Raw genomic sequence first — 20,924 nt, 5'->3', positions numbered from 1 at the left:
GGTGACAGTTTCATCGGTGAGGAGAGCGAAGTTTGTCCAGATTCAGTCTGCTGGGTATTCTCCGAGGATTGGGTCCAGACCTTCAATTAATTTTTCAATGTCGGTGGTGTTCTGTGGTAGTGTGTTGCGTAGGTTTACAATTTTCTCGTTGAAGTATTTAGCAAGATTGTCTGCAGATGGGGTGTCTGTGTTGGTTGTGGTGACCAATGTGGTGTCTAGTAATTTGCTCAAGAGTTGATATAGTTTTTCATGTCTTTGTAGTCTGGCCCTATTTTGGTTTTGTAATATGACCTTTTTGGTTTGTCTTATTGCATATTTGTATTTTCTTTGAGTCTGTTTCAATGCGTTGAGTGTGTGTGCATCTTTTGTTTTTTTCTAAACTCGTTCAAGTTTCCTTGTTTGTGTTTTTAGTTTTTTCAGTTCTTCGTTGTACCATGGTATTGAGTTATTCCTATGTGAGGTTCTTGTTTGTAATGGTGCTATTTCATCTAGTATGCTTGTGCATCTATTATCCCAATGTAGAAGATAGTATACCGAGTCCGTTTGTGCTGTCCATTTGTTATTGTAAATCTGTTGCCAGAATTTTTCTGAGTCTATTTGGCCTCTCATGATGTAGGTTGTGTGTTCTTTTGTTCGGTATGAACTCTTTTTTCGCCATTGCATGGATAGGTTTAGTTTGTAATGGTCTGACCATGGTGTGTCTGTCCATTTAGTATCTTATTGTATTAGGTTCAGGTCTGTGAACAGTTTGTGTGTGATAAGATCAAGTGTGTGCCCTTTGACATGGGTTGCTTGCATATGTGGCCATTTAAGGTCCCATAGTTGAAGGAATTCCTTGCATTCTCGTGCACTGATGGAATTACGGTCTTCTAAGTGAAGGTTGATGTCACCTAGTACTAGTATGCTGGAATTAGTTACACAGATGTTTGATATGAAATCCATGAGGTGTGATTGGCATTCATTCCAGTTACCTGGTGGTATGTAAAACAAGACACAGTTTAGGTAGTCAATCATGGTTGTGTGGTGGATTCTGATTGAGGCGATTTCAAGTTGAGGTGTTATGGACTCAGCGACGGTTACGGTGGTGAAGTGGAATCTATGGATTAGTGCTATGCCTCCGCCTCTCTTTCCTTTTCTGGTTCAGTGAGTGATTTTGTATCCTGGGGGGCATAGGTCTAGAATTATGGGGTCATTTTGATCGTGGATCCATGTTTCATTGATGAAATGTAAATCAAGGTTTATCTGACATGATCCAATCTGTTATTATTGTTGCTTTATTAACTACTGATCTGGCATTGATGTAACCCACTTGAATTTTTTGGTAGAGGTCTGCTTTGTTCGGTGTTGTGTTGATTTTTGTTAGTTGTCATTTCTCTTGTGATACGGGTTTGTTATGACCTTTCTTTCCTTTGTGATGATGTTGTCTGCATGTTGGAATTCTTCTTTTGTTCTGGTTGTTGTCAGTTTGGTGGGTTGTGGTGTATCTGGTCAGTCTTTCATGGCTGTGTAGTGTGGGTATGATGTTGATATCTGTGAGTGGGGTGGTTAGTGTATGGTGGATCAGGGATAAGGAGTAAATTGTTAGGAACAGTTTGACTGTGTTCCTTGTGGTGTCGATTCACTTTGGGTTGCTGGAAGGCCGCGTTTGTTGGTTGTGTTGTAGGGCTTTGTTTTTTGGGATGATATCTTATGTTCAGGTCTTGTGAGTTTTGTTTATTTTCGGCTGGACTTGGGTCCTTTGTAATATTGGTAAATGGGGGAGGTGGATTTATTGGTTAAATATAGATCATTTACTCACAATTAGTTGTTCAGTTGTATTTCCCGTAGTTCTGAGAGGTAGAGCTGTTTCAGAGGTTAGAGGTGGAAGTCTGAGGAGAGGCGGTTTTAATACAGGGCAGATGTGCCGGTTGAGCAGGCAGAAGTAGCTCAGAGCTGGGTGGTTGGATAGTATAAGCGTTTCACAGCAGTTTCACTTCTTGGCCATGCATGCCACATCGCTGATCGGAGGACAATCTCAACAAGTAGACCATGGTTCCTGGCCACTTGTGCTGCTGTGCTTCGGTCCCATGGAGACTATCTTTCAGGGCACCTCTGTTCCTCCTCATTCATTCCCTTGGTGCCTCCGCCGCCACAGGGGTTAAGCTGGAAGCACAACCGCGTGCGATCGTGGCCACGTGGTCTTGTGGACTTTTGGAACGGGGTGAGGCTTGGATGTCTCGTTTCTCTTGGCTATGTGAGTGAGCGAAGGTCGGGCCTGAAGGGCGTACTGCGTCTGCTCTGATCGCCGTCTGCTACTCGCCCGCTGCTCACCACTGCGGGTCCAGGTGGCTGGGTGGCAAGCTGGGGCTGGGGTGGGAGAGCAGATTGCCTCTGCTCTGGTCGTCGGCCGCTGCTCGATTCTGCAATTCTGGGTGGGCGGCCGGGACGGAAGGGCAGTCCGCCTCTGCTTAAGTCACAGCCCGCTGCTCACAGGCTGCTCACCGCCATGGCGGCAACAGGTGGATGGAGTGGGGATGGGATGGTGGGCTGGGGCAGGCACCGGGCAGACCTGGGGTATGACTGACCGCTGAACCTCGGCTCTAACACTAGCCTCCGTGAAGAGAGGTTCGCTTGCCTCTCCCTGCTTTGGGGGTGGTAGCGGCTCGCACTATCGGCTGGTTCAGCTAGTTCGGGCCCCCTGTTCTGTAACTGCTACGTACAGCCTCCACTCGGGTACGGAGCTACTGCCAATGTTTCCATCAGTATGTAGGCATGGACCAGGATATGGGGGGGGGAGGGTATCCAGATAAGTGTAGCCCCTCATTTTAGCATTGCATGGTTAATAGAGGCGGGCTCTATAATTACTTGTCTTTGGATATTCCGTACATTCTGATTTCAGCAACAAAGGAAACTCAGTGCATGTCATCATGCCTTTGTATGGTGCTTGCACATCAATGATGGTGCAATGCTTCACACTCACCATTCTAGGCTGCTCCTTATAGATCTCCAGGCCCTCATGGAGACATTGGTGTTTCGTTATTCATCTCCTGTGATTGAGGCTCAGGAGGACCAGTAGCTCTGTCTCCTCCACAGAGAAAAGTGGTTCCCTTAGAGACTTAGCTGGACACTCTGATGAATGTTTGTCCATGTGCAGAGGTATACATGCATATTTTACATATGGAGGGATCGTCCTACAATTGCTACAGATGTTTTTTCAACATTAGGACCAGTACCACTGTTGCACATTTTGCGTACTGTATTTTCAATTGGTGGACATATTTATCTTTGTATGTCTAGGAAGTTTTTGGTACATCCTCTTTTAAAACATTTTTTTGTGTATTTTTGAATATCAGAAAACATTTAGTTTTTTTTCTTCCATTATGGACTTCAGTTTTTAAAAGTTTTCCAATAAATGGTTATTTTGCCATTTGGACATCATATTGAAAAATGCCTTTCCACATCTACAAGCCCACTCTGCAGCAGTATATTCAGGAGAAAAGAATTTAGGAAGAATATCTGGAAGTTAAGTAAAGCTAGCAGTTAGTACAAAGTTATGACAAGGTTTTCATTTATTGTTGGATTACAGGATGGAACATATTAATAAGAGAATTGATTTACTGTATCATGCTGAACCATCATAATCATTTTTATATATATGTTTTTCATCTTCTTACACATCTTGATCATTCCAGGAGAAAAATGTCAAAACACATTAGAGTTAACATAATTAAATGCAATGATTCTGTTTAATGATTTTATCTGAGCAGCCAGACTCCTAATGCATGTGTTCTTCTCAATAGTGCTTAAGAAATTAATTCAAATAAATGCAATCATACATACATCTAAAAGTACAATTACAATGGTACCCAACTTCTGGACTTGTCCAAATTCTTCAGGATGGGTGGGGACACTCAAAATGAGGGTAAGCCTCTTCTCTATCTCTGCAAATACGATCACAGATACATTCCTTTATTACATACATAGTAACATAGTAGATGACGGCAGAAAAAGACCTGCACGTTCCATCCAGTCTGCCCAACAAGATAACTCATATTTGCTACTTTTTGTGTATACCCTGTGAGAATCAGAGAAGCCACAGAGTCCAGAATGCAGGGGGGGGAAAGAGAAAAGCCAGAGTGGAAAAACTACAGATCCCAGAATGCATTGCAGGAGGGGAGGAGGCAGGAGCGTAGAGAACACAGATTTCAGACTGCCTGGAAGAATAAGAGGGATGAGGACAAACGAGTACCTGAGCCGCAGGAGAGGAAAAGAGAGGGGGCTGATTGGGAGAAGGAATCAGCTGAGGAGAGGGTGGAACACCTGAGGGAGGGGGTGGAAAATGAGGGAATGGAATGGGAGGAGTTGGAGCAGGTAGGGGGAGAAGGTGTGGAAGAGGAAATGGAGGTGGGAGAGGAAGTGGCTGGAGGAGAAGAGTGACTTCTAGAGGAGTCCAAAAGTATCAAGAAAGGAATGATAGTCAGGAGAGATCCGGCGGGTGGTTGTCAAGAGGTAAAGTGTTGACAAATGAGGGTGGTGGATCTTTAAAAGCCTGGCTAAGCTGTGCTGTGTACAAAGCCTAGCTAAGCTGAACGGTTTTGAGGCCTTGCTGAAGGGGGCGGTTTTTGAAAGCTGGGCTAGCTGAACTTTGGGGAGAAAGCCTGGCTAAGCTGGGCTGTGTTTAAAGCCTAGCTAAGTTGAACTGTTTTGGAGGCCTTGCTGAAGAGGGCGGTGTGGGAAAGCCTGCCTAGCGGAACTGGGTTTAAAGCCTAGCTAAGTTGAACTGTTTTGAGGCCTTGCTGAAGAGGGCGAGGTGGGAAAGCCTGGCTAGCCGAACTGTGTTTGAAGCCTGGCTAGCAGAACTGTGTTAAAAGCCTGACTAGCTGAACTTTGTTGGAAGGCCGGGCTAGCCGAACTGTGTTTGAAGCCTGGCTAGCAGAACTGTGTTTAAAGTCTGACTAGCTGAACTTTGTTTAAAAGACTGGCAAGCTGAACTGTGTTGCACCGCCTTGCTAGCGGAACTGTGTGGCAGTGAGAGTGAACTGCGCGGACGAGTGTGGAGTCGGAAGCGGACAGCACGGATAAGAGAGAGAGACAATTACGCGGCTGAGAGGAGCGGCTGACAACCCTACTTTGATTTGTACCTGTGCTCTTCAGGGCACAGACCGTATAAGTCTGCCCAGCACTATCCCTGCCTCCCAACCACCAGCCCCGCCTCCCAATCACCGGCTCTGGCACAGAACGTATAAGTCTGCAATTCTGTGGTGAAAATAATAAAATGTATATACAGGAAATTTACAGAAGAGTTCTAAGTATTCTGGACTGCCAACAGTATGGCACTTATGTTTCTCCATGTTGGCTTCAAAAGGCTAAGAAAAGTTTAATTAACACAGGAAAAAGGGTGTGATACCATCACTAAGATGGCTGCTTGATCTATTCACTCCTCTCCTGTCCTGCACTTTTTTGGTGAGATTTCTACCATCCTCCAGGTTTGGGAGACTATACGGGAATAATTGCCAAGGTCATATAGCAGCGCTTCTGTGGCTATGAGTATCAAGTAGAAAGCCCTTGATTGAACCGAGTTCTTTTACAGTGGCATGGCTCAGGATTGCAGGCCACGGTATAACATGGCAGCAAGCATTCCTGCAATGGACAGAACCGCTCTGACCTCAGAGTGCAGTGTATTACAGTTTACTGCTGTCTCTTGCAATCCCCTTGACCAGCTGTCCTGCAAGATGCAAGAAGTGTTTGTTTAGCACCTACATAGCAGAAAGGGAAGAGGTGGCTGAGAGGTATGAGCTTACCTTGAACTTGTGGTGCTAGAATCTGTTGGCTCCAAGGGACCAGAGGCTTCTTGCTTCAGCAAAGGAGAGAGAGAGAATGGGGGGCAGTGAGAGAGCACATTACACACAGCAAGGAACTCCTGGAGGGTAGAGAATGGAGAGTATATGCTAAGCTACCAGCTAACACCCACCCAGTCTGAAAATTTTGGAATGGAAAGGTACAAAGCCCACACACCAGTTATCTTTCAAGAATTGGCAAAAAAGATTCCCCCCCCCCCCCCCCCCCCCAAAAAAAGCAAAAAAACAAACAGGTGTACAAAAGCATACAGTGGCAAACACAAGGTTTACTATAACTGAAGCTAAAACGCTTTGAAATACCACCCCATAATCTAAAGAAAAACCTCTAAAGTGCAAGCACAGAGAAAGTCGTTTTAAAGAGGCACCAATAAAGGGAATGCAAGCTTCCAAATGAGAATAGCAGCTGGGGACGTTTATCATTATCACCCATAATCGAAATGAGGATGCCCAAAACACAGAGCAGCTGGGGACACCAATAGTTCCCCAGCCACAATCGAAATGAGGACGCCCAAATCGCCAGACCAGCTAGGGACGTTTAGGGATTTTGTCAATAATCAAAATTAGGACGCCCATCTCAGGGACGCCCATCGCATTCTTACATGGGTATCTCTGGGAGAGTATTTAAGCGCCCTTCTCTGTATTTTCAATTCTTTATATCGCATTGGTACAATGGCACCAAAGTAACCACCCACCCGCAAGGGTAATTTCAGTGACCCTGAAATTGAACTTCTGGTTCAGGAAATCCAGTGGAGGCCCACGCATCTCTTTGCTCCCACGGGCCAGAGGCTGGCTGCTACAATGAAGCAGAGAGAATGGGAGGCAGTAAGGGACCAGCTCAACTCGGGCTTCCACTGTGGCAAGGATGTGGAAGACTGCAAACGGAAGTGGCGCCGGCTGAGGTGTGATGTCAAGTGGAAGGCTGGTGCCATACCCCCTAGCAGATGACACCACTAACTTGACCCCCATCGAGCACATCATTCATGGGCTCTTGCCCTAGAAAGGGATCCATGGCATTGGGTCCCTTGACACATCAGCATAGCCCAAGGGCTCAGGTAGGTTGACCATTAGGAAGCTGGGGTATATGTTGTGCTGCACTACACTCCGTTGTACACAAGTAGGGGACAGTGTGGTGATGCTCCTCAGTATGGGAAGGGGTGAGAACACCACATGCAATACAAATCACTATTCATTACAGACCATGACACAGGGAGTAGCCTGGGGGAGGGGGAGGGGGGAGGGTTTCCAGAAATGTGTGTGTAGGTTACCACTGTTTCACAGCTTTGAGGGCCTTCCCCACTCCCTCCTCTTTTTCCCATCACCAAACTCTGCATATCTCCTTCCCACACCTCTGTGCTGTAGCCACTGTGTCCTCTGCACTCCTTCCACAGGTCTATGTCTACCCACCTGCCTATGTGGCTCTCTTGCACATCAGTCTCTGTAGTACACTGTGCTCCTCGTCTCCAGCTCTGTACCATGTACAATGACATCTGTGGCTTGCCTGCCAATCCTATTCCTCACCACCTCTTTGCTGGGTCTTTGCATGTGGAGCTATGTATATGAATGCTGAAAATTAAAAGTGGGTTATTTTGACCCACACACTTCTTCCCCTTTTGTTAAGCAGGTGATGACAGCCAGTCAGAGGAAGAAGCTGGCCCTAGTGGCCACCAGCCACAGCAGCAAACCAGTGGGTCTGAACAAGAAAGCACACAGGACCATGGGGTGGAACCACAGGACCCAGCAGCAGCAGCACCGGCTGTCCCTCCACCACCTGCAGCAGAGGCTCTCCCTCCACACACGCAGTAGAGGCTCTCCTCCACCACGCGCAGCAGAGGCTTTCCCTCCACCACTCACAGCAGAGGCTGTCCCTCCACCACCCACAGCCTTTGCCAATGGTAGCACTGAAGAAGAAGAAGAAGATGCAGAAGGGGGGGCTCCTCCTCAGCAGATGCCATCCAGCCAGAGGAGGCAGCTACTGTGCCTCGCCACACAATTGCTGGGCCAGAATGTGCACATGGAAGACTACCAGTGCCAGAAACTGGAGCTGCAATGGGAAGCACTCCAGGTGCAACGGGAAGTGGTACAGGCCCAACGTGAAGTGGTACAGCAGCTCCAATGACTGGAGCACAGCATCGAAGGCCTACATCATGACTTGAAACCACCTAGTACAGCCCTGATGAAGCAACAAGTGACATCTACTTCCACCACTGCACAGCAACCACCCGCTAAGAAAAGGAGCTTGAGACCCTCAGCCTCCCCAGCTACTGGTCCAGCAGCCACCACACCAGCTCTCCTTCTGGGTCCTGTGCCCAGGTTGCAGGGCAGGCCACAGACTGCAAGGTGGCCAGACTTCCACAGGGCAGTCGAGGCAGCAGGCTGCCTTGTGGACACAGAGGAGGAGAGTGGGAACTCATCATAGGACTCTCAACAGAGTTCCCCTGCAGCACTAGCTGCAAAGGAACACGGTGGGAGGGGTATGGGAAAGTGATGGGACATGCTGGTGGGTGGGGGGTGAGGGTTGGAAGGAGGGGAATATGCACAGAGTGGGTGATGGTGGTTGGATGAGGGATGGTGGTGGTGGTGTGTAAATACTATGTGATAGAAATAAATGTCAACTTACTCTCACACAAAACTTGTCTTGATCAGTCTTTGCCTGGCTCTGACCCCCAGCTGGTGTGCACTCTACGCTGCTTTGTGGGTGGGAGGTGGAGGGGGCTCCTCATCCTGTTCATCTGGGGCCTGCTGCTGTGGTGGCTGTGGCTCTTCTGGGAGGGCATGTCCTCTGCGCATTGCCAAATTATGTAGCATGCAGCAGGCCAGGAATATCTTTGCCACCTTTTGGGGGATGTACAGGAGCTCCCCTCCAGAATGGTCCAGACATCAGAACCTGTTTGTAAGTTGTCCAAAGGTGCGCTCGATGATGCCACAATGTCTACTGTTGTAGTTCTCCTCTGACCCTGTTTGTGGGTGCACTATGGGGGTCATGAGCCAACTCCACTGTGGGTAGCATCTGTCACCCAGTGGCATAGCCAAGGGTGGGCTTGGGTGTGCCCGGGCCCACCCACTTTGAGCTCAGGCCCACCAGTAGCAGCACACGTATGATGTGCCTGGCAGAGATTCCCAAGTTGAAAACTCCCAACAACTGTCCCTCCTGCATACCTTATAAATAGCAGATCTTTACCTGCAGGAAGCAGCGACTGATACATACTGCTCACACCAGCCCTAAAGCCTTCTCCTCTGACTTATTCCCGCCTATACAGAAACAGGAAGCTGCATCAGTGGGAAGGATGTGGGGCCAACATGAGTACTGTGTATTAGTTGCTGCTTACTGCTGGTGAAAATCTGCTATTTAAAAGGTGTGCAGGAGAGGGGGGATATTTGAGAGACTATACGGCATGCAGGCGAGAGAAGGAGAGACCAAATCACCTGTGGGATTGGGTGGGGTTCTTCTGCCCACCCATCTTGGGCCCAGGCCCATCCAAAATTGGGTGTCTGGCTACGTCCCTGCTGTCACCTTTGGGAAGAAGCAGGATGAGAAAGATGAGTGTGTATTGTTTGGAGCAGGTACCTTGTGGATGTGTGTGTGGGGGGGGGGGGGGGGGGAATAGTGGGTGGTGGAGTGAGCTGGAGGGAAACAGTGCTGAGGGTTGCCCAGTGGAGGAGGTATAGTTTGGGCAGATCTATTCTGCACTTAAATAGGAGCCATCCGCCGGTGATCTCCCCTCGCTCAAACCTGCGGAAGATTCCTGAGTGCTGCAATATATAGGCATCATGTGTGGAACCTGGGTATCAGGCACACACGTCTAGAATCTCCCCCTGGGCGTCACACACAACTTGCATATTGAGTGAGTGGAATGCTTTCCTGTTCCTATAAGTGGCCTCTCGTGCCCGGGGGGGGGGGGGGGGTGTCTGAGTGCAACATGTGTGCAGTCAATGATGCCTTTGACTGAGGGGAAGCGAGCTACGGCTGCAGGGCCTGGGGGTGGTGGGGAGGTGATGCACTCAGAGGTGTGGGTAAGGAAGGCATCAAGGAACTGGGTGAGGCAGTTAGAAATGGAAGCCTGAGTGAGACCCATGTTCACAGATAGGACAGACTGGAAACTCCCAGTGGCCAGAAAAGATAGAGAAGCAGTGATCTTTAGGTGCACAGGGATGGGGTTGTTCCTATGGGTCCTGGGCTGCAGGAGAGGTTGGAGCTGGTCACAAAGGTGCTGAATGGCAGCCCTATCAAAGCGGTACCTAGTGTTTCACTGCAGGTCAGTGAGGTCTAGGAAACTGCTACAGGGCCTGAAAACTCTGGGGCATGAGTACCTCTTGCGGTGCCTCCCCTCTTCCTCCAACATGTAAGCCACCTGTTCATTTAGTGCCTCCATTTCCCCACACTACAGGTGTAATGCAGTGACAGCAGTGCTCACCTATCCCTACCAACTTGGTGAAACACAGCAACAACAAACAGAAGCCGACACTCACTCTCCCACCACCGACAAACAATGTGGTCACACACAGCAGAGCCACACTGCAAGCACTCTCTGACCCACTACAAACTCTCCTGCAACACCCTCTAACCACTCACTCTCCAAGAAGTCTTCACAAACACGCTGCAGCAGTACACAGGACAAAGAGACAAACAGAGACTACAAACAGGTAATGGAATAAAATATGAACTTGGAGACAGTGAATGAAGAGGGATAGGGGGAGGGGATGGGGTAGATAGAGGAAGGAGTAATGGTGTCTGGGTTTGGGTTTGGGGGCTAGAAGGGGTAGGGAAGCTGAAAAGGTAAAATACAAATGAGGCAGGTGAGGGTGAAAATGTTCCGACTACGGCACACTGACAAAGGTAACAGGTACTCAACAAGCCCTCAGCTTTCTCTCCAAACAACAATTCAGCTTTCTCTCCCAACAATGCTCTTGTCAGTCTCTAACTGCACAAAATTGCTAATGGGTCTAAAGACGACTTTCCCCTTACCCTGGTGCTTTTATTTCAGGTCTAACTAAGGACGCCCATGTTTCCACCCATGCAAAACCATTTCACTAGCCGTTATACGCTGGGGGCGCCCATCTCGTAACACAGCCCATAACACGCCCCAAACACGCCCCTTGTGGGGACGTCGCGCTGAGGACGTCCTTATGGCCCTGTTTCAATTATTGGATTTGGGCGACCTTCTTTCACGGGGACACCCATGTGCCTTTTGTGCCGCTTTTTGGACACCCTTCTCTTTCAAAAATGAGCCTGAAAGTGACTCAATATAAACTAATCTTGTCCACTCTACTCAAAGTTGGGTGGAGGAATTGAAACATATATCAGGATTTTTCTCAGAATTTGAGGCACAGGCCACAGAATTATGAGTAATTAACAAGATTTATTTAAATCTGCAATTTGAATGCAAATGATTTTAAAAATGCAGGCAATACGTTCCCAGAATTCAATGAATGAATACAAATTCAACAAAAAGTAAAACTTACTCACATTACAAGTTCAGCTGAACTTTACAACTTACGTTATGGGTTTTTTTTTTCTTTCCTTTTACAGGAACATCTTAACAGAAAACTGGGTTACGTTTGCCACCAGACAACTTTAACTACAAATATGCTTACTTTTTTCCCCTCCCCTCTGTGTAAGAACTGATTCTTTGTGTTAACTCTACTTTGTTACAGGTCCCGGCTTCCATTTTTCATCCCCCTCTTCAGACAAGTAGTTATCTTATGTTTTATTCTTTTTTTTACTTCCCTAAAGTCCTTCTCAGTGGTTCAGTAGATGTAGTATGCTGGGTTCTTTCTTGGCTCTCAAACTCTTTGATCTTTCTTAATGGTGGGGCCCATACTGCAGATATGGTCTTCGTCTAGCCATCACCACGACCACTGCCTACCTCATCTGGCTTTACAATCTCAGAGAAAGAAAACCCCCCAACTTCCTAACTTTAATTATGGTCTTAAACTGGGGTTTACATTGAATAAAATTGTGGGCTTACTAAATAGATGAAAATAATTATTATCTCTAGCTGCCAAAACCTATTCTTAATATTTGTTCCATGTAACTAGAGAAGAGCTTTTCTTTTCTGCAGCCATATAATTACTGCCAGAAGCCTCATTCACCCATTTGGGAAACAGCGGCCTAGACTCACATTTCCATAATCCTTTAAACAAGCATCAAACTTCCACTCCGCTGTTTATCGTCCCCCTGATAAGTCCCTTTCATCCTTTCTCAGTGACTTTGACGCCTGGCTTGCCTTCTTCCATGATCCTTCCTCCCCCTCTCTCATCCTTGGTGACTTTAATATTCCTGCTAATGATCCTTCCAACTCTTATATTTCCAAGTTACTCGCTTTAACGTCCTCCTTTAATCTCCAACTATGCTCCACCTCCCCCACTCATCAAAATGGTCACTGTCTTGATCTCATCTTCTCCTCCAACTGTTCACCCTCTAGTTTCCTTGCCTCTGATCGTCCCTCCTCTGATCACCATCTTATAACGTTCACACTTAAATCTCCTCCCTCCCGTCCCATCCTATCTTATCTAATTTATCTAGGAATCGTCACGATATTGACCCTTCATCTCTATCCTCCCATGTTTCAAACCTCCTCTCTACTGTGGCACCATCCACGTCTGTCAACGAGGCTGTTTCTTCTTACAACAATACTCTATCCTCTGCCTTAGACACTCTTGCACCTTTGATGACCCGCCCTGTAAGGCGTACAAAACCCCAACCTTGGCTGACTTCTAATATCCGCTACCTACGTTCCTGTACCCGCTCCGCCGAACGCCTCTGGCGGAAATCTTGGGCCCTTGCTGACTTCTTTTTTATTATTATTTTTTTATTTATCATTTTAATATGAAATATACAAAGAATAACTCTTTGACAAGATACACCAATCTAGGAAACATATTCTAACTTAATAGAAAAATTTTACAAACAAAAGTATATATTCAGTTGGTTATTATAGTCCACAAATTAAGAGATTCAAGATATAGTAATACCAAAGGAAGTTGGTGCTAGAACACTATTAAATTAAAAAAAAAAAACAAGCAGTGGTTATCCATAATTATGTAGGACTCATTTATCTGGGATTAAGCCTGGTCACGCTTCGTATCAAGGAATAACCTCAATTGATCTGGCTCAAAAAACACATACTTCTTCTCTTTAAATATCAAAACGCATTTACATGGAAAGCCGAATTGGAAGACTGCTCCTATATTTAATGATTCTTGTTTCATAAGCAGGAATTTTTTCCGTCTTTGTTGGGTCCATCGAGCAATGTCTGGAAATATAGAAACTTTGCTTCCCTTAAATTCAGGACACAAGTTTTTAAAATAAAGTCTCAATAAAGATTCTTTATCTTGCAGAAAGACAAAAGATACTATCAGGGTTGCTCTAGTCTCTGTTTTATCCTTCGATTGTTCTAGAAAGTTTGTCAAATCTAGTATTTCAGATGGTATATCCTGTGAAGATTTTTCCTGTAATGGAGGAGTCTTCACATCCAAATAGTAAATTTTTTGAATTGGGGGAATTGTTTGTTCAGAGTATTTATATATTTCTTTCAAGAATTTAGCGAACATGTCTTTAGGAGCCACAAATTGAGATCTTGGAAAGTTTAATATTCGCAAGTTCAGATTTCTTGAGTAATTTTCCATATTTTCAATTTTTCTGTGGATTAATATATGATCCCCAGAGATCTGAGCTTGTTGCCAATTCAATTTTTCAACTTGTGTTTCCAGACTAGTCTGCTTTAGTGAAATTCCCTCCATTTGAACTTTTAAGGAATTTATCTGAGAAGAATTATTCAGTGACAACGTAATGAATGAAGTACAGACCTTGTGAAGTGATTCCAGGGCTGCCCAGATAGATTCCAACGACACTACTTGAGGCTTAATCAGCGGTTCAATCGCTAAGGCGCAAGCCGTAGCCTGCGCTGTTGTTTCGGGTGAGTTCCCACCGATTGGGCCAACTAGATCTTCTGGTGTTCGTTGGTCTCCCTGTGCCATCCCAAACATCTCCACGGGCAGCACGGACGTCTCCGGAGAGCGCCACTCCTTCGAGTTCTCCTTTCCTTCAGGGCTCGGCACAACACCTCCGGGCGTCCGCGGCGGCGTTGGGGTCAAAGGTCCCAGCGGACTGAGCGATACGTCGCTCTCCTGAGCAGGGCTCTTCCCTGCCCTGCTAGTGGATACGTCCGCAATTGGAGTTGAAACCACATATGCTGACATGGACTGCTGCCCAGGTAAGGAGGGAGTTTGCTTCGGGAGAGGTGGTCCCCTCGGCTTTCCTTTCCTTTTCGGCATAGTTATTATAAGAAACAAAACTTTTAGAAAGTTTTTCTAGGAGCGTCCTCATCGCACATCCTGCTTGGTCTCCATCTTGAATCCTTGCATCCTTGCTGACTTCTTACACTTTAAGTTCATGCTGACCTCCTTCCAATCTGCTCTTTTACGTGCCAAACAGGATTATTATATCCAACTGACCAACTCTCTTGGCTCTAATCCTCGACTTCTCTTCACCACATTGAACTCTCTCCTCAAGGTGCCCCCTCCCCCAACTCCCCCTTCATTATCTCCTCAGACCCTTGCTGAATTCTTTCACAACAAGGTTCAAAAGATAAACCTTGCTTTCTCTACCTCACCACCTCTCCCTCCACTAGTCTGTTCCCCTCTCTCTCCTTCCCCTCATTCCCTTTCCTCCTTTCCTGAAGTTACTATTGAGGAAACTACACTTCTCCTTTCTTCCTCAAAATGTACCACCTGTTCCTCTGATCCCATTTCCACCCACCTTCTTAATGCCATCTCTCCTGCTCTTATTCCATTTATCTGTCACATTCTCAACCTCTCACTTTCCACTGTGACTGTCCCTGCTGCCTTTAAACATGCTATGATCACACCTCTCCTTAAGAAGCCTTCACTCGATCCTACTTGTCCCTCTAATTACCGACCCATTTCCCTCCTTCCTTTTCTCTCCAAATTACTTGAGCGTGCTGTTCACCGCCGCTGCCTTGATTTTCTCTCATCACATGCTATTCTTGACCCACTACAATCTGGTTTTCGCCCTCTCCACTCAACCAAAACTGCGCTTACTAAAGTCTCCAATTACCTATTACTGGCTAAATCCAGAGGTCAATATTCCATCCTCATTCTTCTTGATCTTTCCACTGCTTTTGACACTGTTGATCACAGCATACTTCTCGTTACCCTGTCCTCACTTGGATTCCAGGGCTCTGTCCTTTCCTGGTTCTCTTCCTACCTCTCCCTCCGCACTTTTAGTGTTCACTCTGGTGGCTCCTCTTCTATCCCTCTGCCTGTCGGCGTACCTCAGGGTTCTGTTCTTGGTCCCCTCCTCTTTTCTATCTACACTTCTTCCCTTGGCTCATTAATCTCATCCCATGGCTTTTCCTACCATCTCTATGCTGATGACTCCCAAATCTACCTTTCTACCCCTGATATCTCACCTTGCATCCAAACCAAAGTTTCAGCGTGCTTGTCTGACATTGCTGTCTGGATGTCTCAACGCCACCTGAAAGTAAATATGACCAAAACCGAGCTTCTCATTTTCCCCCCCAAACCCACCTCCCCGCTCCCCCCATTTTCTATTTCTGTTGATGGCTCTCTCATTCTCCCTGTCTCCTCAGCTCGAAACCTTGGGGTCATCTTTGACTCTTCTCTCTCCTTCTCTGCTCATATCCAGCAGATTGCCAAGACCTGTCGTTTCTTTCTTTACAACATCCGTAAAATCTGCCCCTTTCTTTCCGAGCACTCTACCAAAACCCTCATCCACACCCTTGTCACCTCTCATTTAGACTACTGCAATCTGCTTCTTGCTGGCCTCCCACTTAGTCACCTCTCCCCTCTCCAGTCGGTTCAAAACTCTGCTGCACGTCTCATCTTCTGCCAGGGTCGCTTTACTCATACTACCCCTCTCCTCAAGACCCTTCACTGGCTCCCTATCCGTTTTCGCATCCTGTTCAAACTTCTTCTACTAACCTATAAATGTACTCACTCTGCTGCTCCCCAGTATCTCTCCACACTCGTCCTTCCCTACACCCCTTCCCGTGCACTCCGCTCCATGGATAAATCCTTCTTATCTGTTCCCTTCTCCACTACTGCCAACTCCAGACTTCGCGCCTTCTGTCTCGCTGCACCCTACGCCTGGAATAAACTTCCTGAGCCCCTACAGTATATGCTTTAAAAAGGGATCAACTAGCTCTTTCTTTTTAAAATATGTGTAGACTGTTAACACTATTCATAGGGATTCTAAACAAAGCTAAGATGTAATAATCAAATCTGGAAACAATCAGAGATTGAATCATCTGTCTAAATTGCCCATTTAGCGATATCAGTCCAACATGCAAAACAGACAGTGTAACTATTCTTAACATGTAAGCACAAAAGCTTTATAATCCAAACAAAGCTTCACAATTAATGGAGTGCCATCTGAATATAATGGCTAATATACAGCTTGATATTATACAGAAGAAAATATCTAACAACAACAACAACAACAAAATCAACAGTAACAAAAGAACTTGATTTACTATCTGGGCTGTTTTTAAATTTATCATAAAAGGCTCTTCTGTTTCTATTAGTAAAAAATATATTGGCACTGACCTTTAAAACTCTGAATTGCAAATGTTTACTACAATCTTATGTTTTCTGTAAACCATGGGAACAGCTGTGCTTTATCAGCATTTCAAAATCAGTGTCATTCAACTGGCATCTCAAGATTTAACTGACATAGAATGGAGCCAACCAGTTTAATCAGGCTGAAACAATATTACTTTCACACGTTATATACAATATTAGGGCTAATTTCTTGCATGTATATGCCAGTATATGCACATAAAATGCTGCTTGTGAAATTAACCCATGCATACAAGTATGTGTGTTGGCAAGAACAAAGGTGCTTGTATGTAACTCTGGAGTAGATGTGTTCGGGGGAAGATTTTGGGCAGAGAAGCCAGAAATATGACTGTGATGGAGTATATAGGAAGTTGCTGGTTCCCCTTTACACACCCTCACAGGGCCATATTAAGAAACCTAACACTCAAAGGTTCAGCAGGGACAGTGTGGCTCAATCAGGTCATAGAAGGGAAGGCATGGTTCAAGCAGGCCAGATAAAGCTCATGAGTCCAGACAAGCCAAGGAGGCTCAGAAGCAGACCACCAGAGTATGCTTACACAACCTACCTTTGAAGGACCCAGGAGTAATTGTGCAAGGAAAGGTTTCTCTTTTTGTAACCTGGTGCTCACTGAAGTACTTCTGTGATATGCTTGTACCATAGGCATCCAAGGTTTAGGAAGAAGAAATTTGAGTCATTCTGACAAAACATAATTTCATTTCAACATTAGAATAGCTAAGTTTATTAACCATTGTCACTTCAGTGTCCTTGATAGCTGAATAAAAGATACAGAAATCATGTATGAGACTCTTCTGTAAAACAGCAGAAAGCTGTTCATAGGTATATTTTGTGATAAAAGCAAGAATAATAAAAATAAATGTAAAGCGTGTTGTCACTTGTAGCAGATGTTCTAGAATCATGCAGTAAGTGAAAGTCAAATCATTTTTTCTCTACCTGTTTAATGGTGACACTTTTATTCTCTGACTGGATTTATACTCATGGGCTTTACAGTTTTCATGCATTCAGTGACAACTGTAAGCTGAAATACACAAGAGGATAGTCTGCAAAGAAGCACTCTTTACATGTAAATTGCTGCAGTGCATTCTTAAGATTCAAGTTTAAATCCCATTTAGTAGAAAGGCAGAATGATGCAGTTCTTGGAATAGGCGCCCTGCAAAAGCTGCATTTCTCAAGATAACAGGCAAAACATTTGGATTGGTTATAGTTAATGAATCTATGAAACCTAAATAATTTTATGGATTTTGCTTGCTTTTGACTCAAACACAATTACAGAAAATAAGTTCTTTCCCAGCTTGAGAAATTATTAGATGGCTTGGAATAAAATAACAAAATATAAGAAACAATATGGGAATAATATTCAGAGTATTGTGTGATTAACTTTTGAAGTTTGCTACACAAACTCTGAGGTTTGAATTTCCTGCTTGTCCCATCAACTAAATTGTGTCCACATAACTTCATATGTACATGAAATCTAGCATCATTAGTAAAAGTAGGGCTTTAGGTATTCCTGGGTGGGATTAATGGTTGCACAATTTTAAAATAGGCCTATCTTCTAAATCTTGAAATATGAATCTACATGTGTAAAGGAAGCACATAAAATGTGCCCACATAGATGTGTACACCTACTTTTATATGATAAGTATATTGGTGATGCATGTGGAGGGACATCAGTAAAATAGAACTGCCAGCTAGGAAGCTGAATTTTAGTTAAAAAGGCACAATCCTCCTCACCAAGCTGATGACAAACCATTAGCACAGGCTCTTTCCCATTACAAGCCAGAGGAAGACCCAGGTTTCTATTTCCAGGACCTGGGTGCATCTCAGGATGAGGTAAAATTAGTAAACATCCTACTTCAAACAGTTTCAGGGAAGAGGACCTCTCACTTGTCGATCCTGTCCCTACCTAAGGGGTCCTTTTACAAAGGTGTGCTGAAAAATGGCTTGCGGTAGTGTAGGCGCAGGTTTTGGGCATGCACCGATCTATTTTTTTAGCACGCCTGTAAAAAAAAGCCTCTTTTTTTCTCTTTTGCTGAAAATGGACATGTGACAAAATCAAAATTGCTTCACGTCCATTTTGAGTCTGAGACCTTACCCCCAGCCATAGACCTAGCAGTAAAGAATTTGGGCGATAATGACCTACTCATGTCAGATGCCACTTGGTGCATGTCCATTACGCGTGCCAGAAAATTTTAAAAATTAACATTACCTCAAGAGCCACGCGGTAACTGGGCAGTAACTCCAATTTGGCACACAGGCACACTTAGAGGGGCATAATCGAACGTTGCTGGTGAAATAGGTCGCCGGCGATCTATTTTGGTGGCGGCGCAACAGCTGGCCGGAACCGTATTTTTGTAAAAGATGGCCGGCCATCTTTTTTTTTTCCAATAATACGGTTTAAACCGGCCAAATGCCAGAGTTTGCTGGGTTTGAGATTGCCGGTTTTGTTTTTCAGCGATAATGGAAAAAAAATGCCGGCCATCTCAAACCCGGCGAAATCCAAGGCATTTGGTCATGGAAGGAGCCAGCATTTGTAGTGCACTGGTCCCCCTGACATGCCAGGACACCAACCGGGTACCCTAGGGGGCACTTCTAAATATTAAAAAAATATATACAAATAGCTCCCAGGTCCATAGCTCCCTTACCTTGGGTGCTGAGCCCCCCAAATCCCCCCAAAACCCACTCCCCACAACTCTACACCATTACCATAGCCCTTATGGGTGAAGGGGGACACCTACATGTGGGTACAGTGGGTTTTAGGGGGGGGGTTGTAGGGCTCAACACTTAGCACCACAAGTGTAACAGGTAGGGGGGGGGGTGGACCTGGGTCTGCCTGCCTGAAGTGCACTGCACCCATTAAAAACTGCTCCAGGGACCTACATACTGCTGTCAGGGAGCTGGGTATGACTTTTGAGGCTGGCATACAGGCTGGCAAAAAAGTGTTTTATTTTGTTAGTGTTGGAGGGGGTTGGTGACCACTGGGGGAGTATGGGGAGGTCATCCCTCATTCCCTCCGGTGGTCATCAGGTCAATTGGGGCACCTTTTTGAGGCTTGGTTGTGAAAATTAAAGGACCAAGTAAACCTGGCGAAATACTGATTAACGCTGCTTTTTTTTTCCATTATCCGCGAAAGCCGGCCATCTGGTAGCCATGCCCATGCCCACCCATGTCCCGCCTTCGCTTTGCTGCCGACATGCCCCCTTGAACTTTTGCCAGCGTGGCAACGGGAAAGCAGCGATGGTGTCAAAAACGCCGCTTTCGATTATACCGATTTCACCACATTTGTGAAATCGCCGGCCATCTCTCGATTTATGTCGGAAGATAGCAGACGATCACTTTCGAAAATAAGCCTGTTAGGCGCCTACGCAGCTTAGTAAAAGGGGCCCTAAGTCAATTAACCTCTGCTACTTTAGACACAGCCATTGAATCATGACCTTAAGATGACTTGAGAAGAGATTTGGTTCTTCCCCCAGAGACCCACAGAGATGGTGCAGTTACTACTACTGTGATGTCCCCATTGCATGGAACAGCCTTTGCTGTATATATGGTAATGGATTTCATGTCTGTGCATTTGATTTGTGTAAAATGGTCCAAGTTCCTGTATTTCTGTTGTCCTCGGTGTTTAGATTTTATAATCACTTGTGTTGCTCTCAATACTAGCAGCTTGTTGATATGTGCACCTGGACATGCTAGGAGAAGCAGATTTCCCCCCTCCTTCTGAGTGATATTTGAAGAGAAATTAGGGAAGACCATTCTATCCATTATATCTGAGTCTTGTATACTGAATGTTGTTCCTACAGGATTCACAGTGGTTCACAAAGGAAGAGGTCTCAACGATAGATAGATTTTATAGCAAAATCACAAAACTAATATATAATAGCTCACTAATACAAACTAAAAAAACTATGTTTGTATGAATAAGTCTTTAACATCTTCCTAAAAAAATAAATAAGAAGGCAAAAATTTTATATTCACAGGTAGCATGTTCCAAAAATGTGCCCCCTGAAATGGGAAAGAATTCTCAAGAATCAATTTCAACCTATCATTTTTCATTGTAGGGTAACCTAATGTTAAAGTCCGGAGAAAACAAAGATTTCTTCTGCAAGAAGGGATTACCAGAAAATCCAGCAACCCCTATGCATTCAATCCAGAAATTGATTTAAAAACTAAATATAACATCTTAAATCTAATATGCTGACATATTGGTAGCCAAAATAATTTATTAAGGATAGGTGTTACACTATCAAACCGACCTACTCCAGCAATTAATCCGACTGCTGTATTCAGTAAAAGCTGCAATTGACTTTTCAATTTATAAGTAATCTGAGAGCATAATGAATTACAGTTATCTAGCTGGGGAAGAAGGATCACCTGCGTCAGAACCCTAAAATCCTCTTTCCACAGTGATGATCTTATTGCACACAATTGTCTAAGCTGTAAAAAAAAATTCTTAAAGCTCCAATATTATGATC

The sequence above is a fragment of the Microcaecilia unicolor genome, chromosome 1 (genome assembly GCF_901765095.1).
Source record: "Microcaecilia unicolor chromosome 1, aMicUni1.1, whole genome shotgun sequence".
Lineage (NCBI taxonomy): Eukaryota > Metazoa > Chordata > Amphibia > Gymnophiona > Siphonopidae > Microcaecilia > Microcaecilia unicolor.
The sequence above is the reverse complement of the archived record's forward strand: the minus strand, read 5'-3'. Positions refer to the sequence as shown.